Here is a 12,328-nt window from a genome sequence, read left to right as displayed (position 1 = left end):
GTGCAAATCTGATCTACTGGCCAGACTTGGTCATGAGAAAAAATCCTTATTGTTGATCCCTGCTTAAGCTTTGCCAAAACTACAATCCAGCACCATGAGGCAGCCAGTGATGACCATCAAACACAGCTTCGTGTCATTCTTTACTCTTTGAGAAAACACAGCTTACATGTTAGAGCAAAGCAATTCTCTAAAAATATCTGTGGAAAGGGTTGATGTCACCCTGGATGGGCTCCACGCCTCCCCCCGCGACACCAAACCTTGAGACCAGCTGACTAAAGAAACATTGTGGTGCTGTAACTGAGATTTTTACAGTAATTTAATGCAACATTAACAGGTGTACATACCCACAGACGCTAATGAGAGCACACTAGATCTCGAGGTCCACAGTAATCCTAATATGTCTGGTACAGACCACTCGAATTTATATTGAACTATGACATCCAAAGATCTATTTTTCTGTACTTCCCAGGTTTACTACCCAAGGAATAATCCTTTCTTTCTTCTCTCATTCTTTCATTTCTCACATGCCTCAGCTCTCTCACATATGCATGCTCTGATCAAGACTCTTAGGGTCTTTGTTTTGCCAGATTGATTTAGGCTAATAAAGTCCATGTGGCCAAATCAGGGAGAGAGAGTAGTGGTCGACCGATATCGCGCCAAGGCGATATATCGGCCAATTTTTTTGCCATTTTTGCAAATATCGGCACTAGCCGATAAGTTGTTCTGCTTGGCTGATGTGTTTGAGGTTTATTTTGACAGCGCTGAGAAAGGCAGCGCCTGAGTGCACACAGCTCACATTCTCCCTCTTGTTTGCTTTTGTCGTTAACAGTTCTGTCTAATACAGATAGAAGTCTGTCTAATAATCAGATAGAACGGTTAAACAAAGGAATTAATGTATACAAAGTATTATAATGATTGCTTTTATATTATTACTAATAAAAAGGCAAACATTATAATACTTTCTTGTCTCGCTTTTACCGTCAGCATTAAGCAAATCACGCATTTAAATCATTTAAACAAATCTTTGAATGGCCAATGAACATTTAATTGAACAAACCTTGCAAACATAGTGGAATCCAGTTGTGAGATCTTGTGAAGTGTGCACTTTTATCCAGCATGATCGCGTGTTCTCTGTGTGACGGTCGGTCAGTGTGAATTGAATGTTTTAAACATTAAACTCGTGATTTCAAATTATGCTGCACTTTATGCATTTGCCCACTGTCATATTCATGTCATTTTCTCTGTGTGCTGTATGTAAAATGAGCGTTACCCTGTGTTTATTTGAAAGAATATGATTCCCAATGCACACAAACTTCCCAGAATACTGAGTGCCCTGTTGGTTAAAGTGTTTACTTCCTTTTTAATTATATTTTTATTAAATATCTATTTATTTATTTGTGAAAAATACTTTGTATTAAAAGTAACTTTGTACATAAAGTATGTTTATTTAACACATTTATTTTTTAATCCATTGTCAAATGATTTCAAATTTCTTACATATTAATAATAATAATAATAATAATAATAATAATAATAATAATAATAATAAAAAATAAATATATATATATATATATATATATATATATATATATATATATATATATATATATATATGGCTACTCCCGGCTCACCTACTTTCAAGATATCGGCGCGGCTGTCAAAAAAAAATATCGAGTCGACCACTAAGAGAGAGAGCGATTATCCAAGCCAGTGGTTTTGACTGTATGCGGATCACAGCTGACACTTTACAGAGGTCACATTTTACTCTCATCCGGTCTACTTTACCTCTTTAACACAGACACGCCAATTTACGCCTGAATTTATTAAGCATGTCCCGCCCTCCTGTTGCATTTAAAGAATTGTGAAGATGGTTTGTTAAAGGACAGCTCACAAAAAATAGAAAACTGTCCTAAATCAATATGACTTTATGGCTTTCATTCTGTTGTCTTTTTGACAATATATTCTTTTGTGTTCCACAGGAAAATGGACAGCATTGACTTTCAATGTATCGGGAAAAAAATAAAAAAACTTTTTATCTAAACATTTTCTTTTGTGTTCCACAGGAAAAAAGAAAGTCACAGGAGTTTGGAACAACATGAGGGTGAGTAAATGGTTTCATTTTTAATTTTTTGGGTGAAGTATAGTTTTAAATGAAGACCGAAAGCAGAGTCGTTGGCGATGTGATCTTCAAAACCTATGACAGCAAAGCAAAGGCCAAACTGGGTGACTCGCTCTGTCACTCAAGTAAGCGGGCAAATTAGGACTGAACTGAACTCTGTGACTCAAATTTTGATGGTGAACTAAGCAGAGAACAATCCACTCCTGCCAAAGCTTCCTCTCACCCGGGTTTTTATGTTTTTCTTTGGTTAATTAAAAAATGTCAGCTCATTATCACATGTAAACGGACACAACAAAGGATTACAGTGCCTGAACAAATAAGACAATAGCATGCTTAGTAATCTTTAGACAGCTCATTAGGTACTTCATATTAAATTTTAAAAACACTGAAGGGACCAAAGCACCAGGAGGCGCGTGCCCACCCCCAAATCTACCTCTCTTCTTTCTCTCAGTGTTTTTTTTTTTCACTTCCACTCCCCTTGCTCTCTGCATTCCCAGAACTGTTCTTTAACTCCACCTCAGTCAGGCCCATTGAAGGGCAGTGACCCGCATGCTGATGACCTTACAGCCGTGTTCCGATTGGTCAATCTCAGTGACCAACAGCCCCTCACATGGGCCAGACAAAAAGCCACTCTGTCTCCGCTCACTCTCTTCCCCCTCTCTGTGTTGACTCCATTGTGTTTTCGGCTCTTTAACTTGTTCACAAAACAGCCAGAGTTGAAAGTTGGATTTGGATTCTCGCTGATCGAGGCTGATCAAAAACAAACACCACTCTTCTGGCGCGGTGCGATGTGTGCAATACGGCAATCACCTCTCACCTACTGCATCTACCTCTGATCATTTGCTCTCTCTCCTTTTTTAAAGCAGATCAAACGAGGTAAAAAACAGGTTACTGTGAACACAAGGAGGACACAGAGAGAGAGAAATCTGTGGAGTGCAAATTCTCAGTGGTTAAAAGGAGGCTTGAGTAAGGTATTTCATGGGGAAAAAAGTTACAAAATGTCTCCTCTAGTAAAACAAGTTTGTCTTAAAACTTCAAAGCAATATCTCTGTTCAGAATAGATGAGAGAATTATATGAGAAAAATAAAAACAGATGAAAGCTGGAGAAGAGGATTAGGATAAAAAAATGGTTCACTGGCATGTAGGGCTGTCCATACCATGAATATTCATGATATGTTTCAGATGGTTTTGCTGACAATATAAAACCAAGCAACTTTGGATAACACAATGATTTAAACATGCATTTTTATTTGGCCATTAGGTTTCTGAAAAAGGACGTGACACTAATTTCTTGATATGAATGTCTCAGATTTTAAACTTAAAGACAGTCATTTGTTTGACTTCACTCACATTAGGTCAAAAGGGTCAGTATGAAATTAAGAAACTTTTATTCATCAAGGACACAATAAAACTATTGCAAATGTTTATATTTCAAATGAATTACCATTTATCAAAAAAATCCTGAAAAAAAATCTAAATTTCCACAACAACTGTTTTCATCAATATTAATAATAACAACAAAAAAAAAAAACATTTTTATGACCAAAGAAACAAAATGAGCATATTAGAATGATTTCTTAAGGATCATGTGCTGAAAATTCAGCTTTGCAGTAACAGGTATAAATGAAAATGGAAAATATATGAAGTAGAAAACAGTTATTTAAAATTATTACTGTTTCGATTCCGAAACAAAATGCACCCAGCCTTGGTGATCCATAAGAGAGGCCCAAACTTTTGAATGGCAGTGCATTCAAAAAATAGAATAAAAATAAAAACTTTTTACATAATTTTATATAATTACATGTAAATTTTGCTGTAGACTACTATATTTGTATATTTAAGAAATAAGATGAAAAAAAAAAAGCTTTGATCTTTAATTTTGTTAAACTAAATGTTTACTATATTTTATTTCTTACATTACACATTTTAAATCTACTTAGCAAACAATGGCTATTGTAAATTGACACGTACAAATATCGAAATATAATAACAGCCAAAAAAAAAAAAACTTTTACTTTGTATATATACATCTTCCAGACCCACAGGAAGCTTAATTAAAAATCCTTTGGAGCAGCAAAGCCTGCATAAACATTCTTTGGTTAGGAATCACCAAGTGGGCTCCAGTGCTGAGACAGCACTAACTGTACATTCCTCTGTCCCGCACTAAAAAAAAGAAAAGGAGGGACAGAGGGGAGAGAGAGAGTGAAGAGAGGCTGCAGGGGAGAGAAGAGAAGAGTCTTCATCCCTAAGTCATTTGCCTAAAAAAGGATGCGATGAATGAATGTCAGGACACAAAAAACATCCACCTCATGTTTAACAAGAGACTCCTCAGTCAGGAGGGGGAGATGGAGAAAAGAGTGAAGGGGAGGGAGGATGATGATGGGAAGCACATTCTTATGTCCTTTGGCAAAAGGCACTGTGCGGAACAGAGTTCACATTGACTTGCTAACCATACAGGCTGAAATGGTAATGAAACGAGAGCCGCTTTTTGTGTTTGTGTGCCCAATGCAATACAGCTCACCTTTCCACTGAAAAGGACATAAGAAGTGAATCAGTGAGTCAACTGTGAGATCAAAATGACTGGGCGGTCTTTGTGGGCGCGATACAACTCGGCTATCAGCAGTTCCTGACCCACACACACACACAAACACACACTCACTTGGAGAATTCCTATCAGGAGGTGTGATATGTCGAGCTCTTAGTGTTAAATTTAAAGCAAGTGTTCTCACTTTTTATTGTAACTATCACAGGTGTGTGTGGCGTGTGTTTGTGTCCCACAGTTCACAAATAGACCTCAAGAGCCACAAAGCTACAGCTTTGCGACCGTCTGTTCGTGTTCCACGACTCACTCTTCCTCAGTAATCCATGAATAAGTCAACGATATGGAAATGTAAAAATATGTAGCTTGTTAGAAGTCGAGTAACACTTTTAGACAAGAAAAAGAAAAAACTCCAAGGTTCTCTGGGACAAAAATATTTTTGCTTAGTGTGCCGCACAACCAAAAAAAATTCCACTGAAACAGCAAAAAAAAGCAGTTTTGGTTTCAGTCTAAATAGTTTTTGATGGGTTGAAATCATTGACTGAAACAATGATGTTTAATCATCACTAATTAATAAATAACATTTCGACTGAATCACAAGCCATGGGTGTATCTACTGGAAATGTAAAACACATAGTTATGCTCTTTTAACAGTGTTGTAATTAGACTTGATGCCTGGATGTTGCATAAGGCCTCCAAAGTTTACAAACGCAGCACAAATATGGCCCCTGCGGTTGAGCTGAATGTACTGAGATGGCTGACAGGGATCTGTGGCATCGACTGACTGTATGGATCTGGCTGGTCTAATCAATGCTATTGATCACAACAAGGGGTTTCAAGCTTACGGCGGGGGAGGGCAATTCAGCCCCCCAATCTCACTCACACTGTGACCCTTCAAAACACAGTTCCCCCAAATACTGAGCTGTCCTCTCACACACATATCCCCCTTTATAAACACCCCCTGCTAAAGCAACCCTAATGCTGTGTTCACACCAAACGCCTTGAATAGGCGTCTGGCCGTGAATGATTTCAATGTTGCAAAGTCAATGTAAGAAGCGTTTGGCGTTCTGGCAGCGTCCTTGAGAATCAAGGTAGCCGAATGAGGCGGCGTTTGAAGCGAGACGCCTGGCCAGCGAATTAAGCCTCATACGCCAGCGTCTAGTTCATAGCGAATGGCCGCGAATTGGCGTCTGGCGCGATACGCTGGCACTACGCCGCGAATGTGCTTTTGTGCATTTATGTGTTTGGCCGCGAATTACCGCCTGCTTCGCCCGCCAGTTGAAAAAATTTGAACTTTGGCGTCAATTGGCGCGCGCGTTAGCCAATCAGGAGCCTGCTCAGAGTCACTCATTCAACATGGAGGAATGAATGATATTGTCAGTGAGCAGTCACCCCGGAGCTATATGACAAGCGATTCATATTTCTATAGACAGGAATAAAAAGAAAACTTCGCTTGGAAAGAGTGTGTTGTAAATACACATTTAACTTTTTGAGTCCGTACATGTTTTATCGACCACCTGGCCTTCCCGCTACCGCTTTTACAAGTATTTTCCCCTACTTTTAAACTAACAAGATAATGTGTTTATTCAGAGGGCGCGGTGCAGGAAAAAGTCGAAAAGCCCTCAATGCTCGGTCAACATCAGCCATCATACACACAAACAAACCGCCAGCACTTGCCCCTCCCACAAGAAGCGGATTTCGCCTTCGCCGCTGGCGCCAATTTCGCCTCAACTTTGCTTTCTACGCTGCCTATTTCGCGCTTCTACGCCAATGCATCAAAATGTTCAAGCGGCAAACTAGACGCCGTAGATCTCTTGTTCTTTCACATACACACATAAAGCAACGCAGCATAACACTTAACCCCCTCCCCCCATCTTGTTCTTTCACATACACACATAAAGCCCACCCTTCCCCCATCCTCCCTTCTCTCTCTCTTTTTCTTCCCAACAGAATCAGGGTGGAAACCGAAGCCTGGCGGGGAGCGCTTGTCGCACCAGTTCACTTGGCGTTTATTAGGAGAATAAATGCAAACATCTCTGTTTACCTTTGAGCAGAACTTGTCCCTCGGTGATGACGTCGGCGGTCATGACGCGTTGTACTCGTTCTCGGTGAAACCCGGCTGACATGGCATCGCTCCCGTGCCCTGGACTGCCACCTGCCCAAAAAACACAAAGCACAAGACAAATTAATCCCGATTAATGGTGATTAATAAACAGCACGAGCCAACCTACACCACAGCATGAGCCAAATATCCAGCATCCCTAGAGGAATCGATGGACATAACGATCACGCTCTTTCACCATAAACAGAGGAAATGAGGCAGAACTCTGCTCAAGAAGAGCAACCGTGATGAGCCTTTCCAGAGCCGCTTGAGTCCATTGATCAAGCTCCAAATGAACTCTTTGAATTACCAATGCTATTGTATTTTTTCGATTACTCGCTAATTTGCAGCAGATCAGCGAAATTAAATAAGGCTCATTGCATGACGATTTACTGCGTTGCTCTATTTCTCCTTATTCAAGGAGAGCGAGGGGTTTCTCTTTCACCTCCTCCCCCCTCCGGCACTAGGGCCATCTGTTATTTTGAGGTAGGTGTAATTAGACTGATGAGGTCAGGAGGGCGAGACGTTAGAAAAGCAGAGCTGACCAGGCTACGCACACTCTACCTTGAATGGCATGGTCTGGTGGAGCACTTATCACATAAAAACACAAACACACACTCACGCAGCTGGTGAAAGCACTCCGGTGACAAGTCACAAACCCTCCTTTATGGTTTACGCTTAAAACAGGCACACACACCTAGCATTTAACGCTCAGGACAAAGCCTCATTCATTCTTGAATCTTGACTTGTCTCATTAGAAAAATAAACAACCAGCTTTGAATCATTCAATCTTAATAGCATGAACAGCATCTGATATGACACCCAAAGTCAGGATCTCAGTGAAGGCAAATAGGTGAATTTGGTTTTTAAAACTTGTGGGGAAGATCAAAGGTGACGTCCACTGTGAAACAGCCTCTTTGTTGGGATAGAAGTCAGAGGACTTGAAGAAGACGGATGGCTGTGTTGTAATGCCCCATAGTCAATGTACAAACTGTTAATTACTGTAGCTCAGTGGATGCCGACTAATGGGTTCCTGAGCACACACGACCCATCCAGCATTTGCTTGTGCTGCTAAACAAAGATCATCATTCAACCATGGCTGTTCCGGTTTTTGATGTTGTCAGTCTCACAGCTGCCGTGCTGATGATATATCTGCAGAACGCCTGGTATAAAGTTGGCATACAGGGGTGTGTTTGAGAAAAATTTGACTTTAAAACTGTCCCTGTCAGCAGATTGCTTAGGCAAATATTGCTGCCTCTTGACACATCCACACAGAGCGAATGATTCTAGAGTGGAGCTGCACCAGCGGCCCTGCTGAATGAAGAATCAGAGGGCAGAAAGAGGCAAGCAGGACACTCTATAAAGCCAACGTGATTGAATAAAGACACTGTGCACATATGGCTTTATACGTGCCTGATGATATAATTACAATGAGATTTGTGTTTAGAAAGGTACATTAAATCCCTAGTTTTAAAAACGTGCATATGAATATTGTCGTCGCTGAACAGGGTCAACTTCAAATAATCTTAAAAGACAAAAACAAACAAAAAGATTATTTTACATCATCACTAATTACGCAATCACGTGGCTCTTAATTGACATTACGGTGTTGTATATTACATGCCCCAAACTCGATTAGTGAGTAATTAGCGTTGTTTTCCTACTACGTATCGTTGTTGTATTATAATTACATCGTGTTATTCAGTGTCAGGGTTGTTGCAGTGCTGATGTAGTTAAAGATAAAATCACTTCTTCGTATCTCTTGAGACATGAAAGAAACGTTTTTGTTTAAATTGACCATGTTATTTTTTAAACAACTGCGAATTGTAGCCGATGTGAACTGTTCTTCAATCTGTAGTGTTAACATATTTCCAGGGCGCGTAATTTTTGAAAGGCTCATTACGAAGACTCGGACGATTCTCGGTTCAGTAAACCAGTGTAGTTGCTGGCTCGACAACCAGCGTCAGCCCAATTCGCAGCGCTCGCAGAACACGTTCAAATGATTCATGGAAATTAAATCTGACTCAACATAAATGACTCGTTCACCAATCGGACCATCGCTATCAATACAGCAGCGGGTTTTTAAACATTGTGGAACCTTTATAACACACACAAAAACAGTTGTAAAATGCGACATTAATGTTACACTTTAAAAAAAACATGTCGCAATGAGACATTGTCGACACGAGGCAGGGACTGCAACTTCTACTTACTGCCAGGACCACAACAAAAGCCAATTTAAAAAAAACATTAAACCCCGGGGCAAATGGCCGATGGCCAAATGTTAACTTTACTGTTATGCAGACTTCACACGATTTGCTTCCATCATAACATTACAATTTGCTCTCGCAATTTTCCTCGACTCTGTAGCATGACTGCTCCCTGCGTTCAAATCTTAATTCTGCTGGAACTCCCCATTTTGCAGAAATTCAGAGGGCAGCAGACCCGAAGGACCTGACAGCAACGACGTTTCTTTCTCCGATCGCTGATTCGGGTCAGAGTGATTTGTCATATTGGTGGGTTACGCAACAGAGCCGTTGTTCACCGTGAGATTTCTCATTTGCAATTCTAAAAGAGACAGAGTCACGCGGAAGCGGGACACCTCAACGGCAGCTGTTCATTTAACTGATTATTGTTACATTTGTTTCATCCAGTCGGAAAGGGGACCATTGTTGCGACTCGTAATCACCTCCCCGAGGGGCCCAACTTTTCCATCTCACGTGCCAAAAAGTAAGCGCGAGCGCGTGTGAAAACCCCCCAGAATTTAGTGTACTGCGCCTGGACTCCGAGTTCAGCACGGGATCGGTTTAGAAACGGGGCTGACATGTACAATCTAACGGCTCTACAAACACAAAAACCAATCGCACTATCTGGGAGGTCTAACACCTTCTGTGAACCACAATCTGAAGACAGGAATTGTTGTAAGACAAAGAGAAAAGGCCATACGCACTGCACGAATGTGCATAGTAAGCAAAATAGATGCGACATTGAGTCTTTAACCCTTCGAGACAAAAACCGACAAAATCCCGTGACTCTGAATATTGCTCTAGGCACTAAAATCGCCCCGTGTCATATGGCTCCGACTAAGCAAAATCGATCAGTTATTTGTATTGTGACTAGATAAGACGCCCACAAATACTCACCCGCAGTTTACAAACACCGCAGAGTATAAATAACAGCAACATACGCCAAAGCCCAAACATAAAGCAGCGCTCAGGTGCCCGCGCGCACATCGCTTTTCGGACGCACCTCAAGTTTTACCTGCAGAGCGGCGAGAACGCCCAAGCCTCACGCCACACGAAAAACGGTACATCGGTGTGACATGCCGGCCCTTTGGAAGAGAAATCCGAGGTAGAGGTTAGGGCCGTTGTCGTCACGCTGAGTTATAATAGTTCCGTAAACTTGTAGCGGCGGCAGTGGTAGCGACGGAATCGGTCCTCCGTCGCTCTCTGGCAGCTGATCCGTGTGAATCGCGGTCTGGTACTGAGGATACGCTCGCTCGCGCAGATTTCAACAGCAGAGCAGCGCTCTGGCGGCGCCCTCGAGCAGCGCCAAAAAGTGTCCGCGCACAGTGGGGCTCCTTTCCTTAGTCACCCGCACCCCTTTCAGCTTCCGGAAGTCACAGCGAAGAAGACAAGACCCCATCCTTCTTCACTAAAACAAAGGGAAAGATCTTCTTTCTTTACCCCAGCCCCAACCCCTGACTGCCCGGCTAATCGGCAAAGGGGACTGATAATACTGCGAAATTAAAGTGCATGTCTCATGCTGGTGGGCTACTTTAAAATCTTGTGATAGTAAATTCAAAAAGTATTGTCGACGACCTCATGCGAGGAATGAAGCGCAGATCAGGAGCTGGGTGTTATTGCAAAATAAACCTAAAAGGGTGATCTGGAACCTCAAGAAGTTGTCATCTGCTAAAAAATAAATAAATATATTGACCTGAAATTGGAGTTCAAATTATTTTATTTATGTGAGGTGAAACTGAGAGTGTTAAAACAAATTCACAAATTGTTTGGAGATTTGTTGGGAGTTTATTTTGCCTTACAGGGATATTTTTAAGACGTATGGACTGAAACAGCATTTGCAGTAACCATACACTTTAAAAAAAAATTATATATTTATATATATATATAAATACGGATATAGGATATATATATATAATATATAGATATATAATACATAATATATATATATAATATATATATATATCAGCACATGAAATAAAGGTTTCAAAAAGAGGAGTTTTACACAGTGATGCCATAGAAGAACCCTTTTTTGGTCCCACAAAGGACATTTTTTAGTGACGAGTGTGAATAACATTTTAATAACTAACCTGTTCTCTATGATAAAGATCCTTATGTGGAATGAGAAGTTTGCTTCGATGTTAAAGTTTCTTCATGGAACCATCATGCCAAATAAACAACAACTGTATTTTTAGAGTGTAGAATAACCATTTTTTGGGGTTCCACACTCTTAAAAAAGAAACGTTAGTCCAATAGGGTGTTAATATGTACTTATACCTTTTAGTTAATTATTATATTATTATTATTATTATTATTATTATTTTTGATTGCTTCATGGAACAAAACAAAAAAAAAAGAAAAAATTTTGGGTTCCCCAAAGAACAGTAGTCGCAGGAACAGTTCTTAACAGTGTGAAAGAACATTTGAAAAAAAAAAAAAAAAAATCCACTAATCCACTATAAGAACCTTTTTGTAAAATGGAACCATAGATGCCAAAAAAGAAACTTTATTTTAAGTGACAATGGAACCTTGCCACGTAGGCTCAAGGTTCTTTATGGACCATCAACAGCAAGAACCTTTATTTATACAGTAGTTTTTCAAGATGAATGGTCAGAATCACGAATCAGTCTTCCCGCAATCTCTGTATAAATTCGAGATAATAATGCACATATAGGCCAATTTGGGTTTGAGTTACGCCAAAATCTCATGAGTATCAGATGGGGAAAATCATGCTTGTCTTCTGCTGTGAATCTTAAACAGTGGTGAATTGACAATGTTAATGGATTATATGACAGTGCTGAAACTTTATTAGAGAATTTGCTCAGGTGATGTCTAGTTCCACTGCTGTCTTGTGGGCATGACTGCGTCTCTCGTTGTGACAGGCAGGACAGGGATGGGGAAACTGGCACTTGGAGTGCCTGTGACCGCAGCGAAATGTCTACGGAGCAGATGTCCTGCGCACTCTGAGAGAGTCTCCGGTCATCAGCGTGCACCACCATCTGCTCATCATTACCGGCCCGGGCCGAAACACACAAACACACACGAACTGGAGACGCCGGTCTGTCTGAGTGACGTCAGAGAGGTTGGCGTTGACAGAAAGCGAGAAAGATATAAGCGATAAAGAGGGAAGAACAAAGGGGAACCTGTAGTCCTACCATACATTTTAAAAGGGGTATTCAACAAAAATTATAATTGCACCATTTTGCTCATTCAAAACCCACATTATTGATTTCTTCTGTGGAACAGGGTAATTTTTAAAGAATAATAACATAATTTCAGTCAGGTTCTCACACAAAAGCTAAGACCTTTTATTACACTTTTTGTTG

At 40.5% G+C, this 12,328-nt stretch overlaps 1 pseudogene; it reads right to left on the bottom strand.

The window, feature by feature from the left end:
• The window catches only part of LOC122143684, a 46,091-nt pseudogene extending 36,045 nt beyond the window's left edge, over positions 1-10,046 (bottom strand).
• Between the last annotated feature and the right edge of the window lie 2,282 nt (positions 10,047-12,328).

This window comes from Cyprinus carpio, unplaced genomic scaffold (genome assembly GCF_018340385.1).
Source record: "Cyprinus carpio isolate SPL01 unplaced genomic scaffold, ASM1834038v1 S000006482, whole genome shotgun sequence".
NCBI lineage: Eukaryota > Metazoa > Chordata > Actinopteri > Cypriniformes > Cyprinidae > Cyprinus > Cyprinus carpio.
This window is presented reverse-complemented; position numbering and strand designations above follow the sequence as displayed.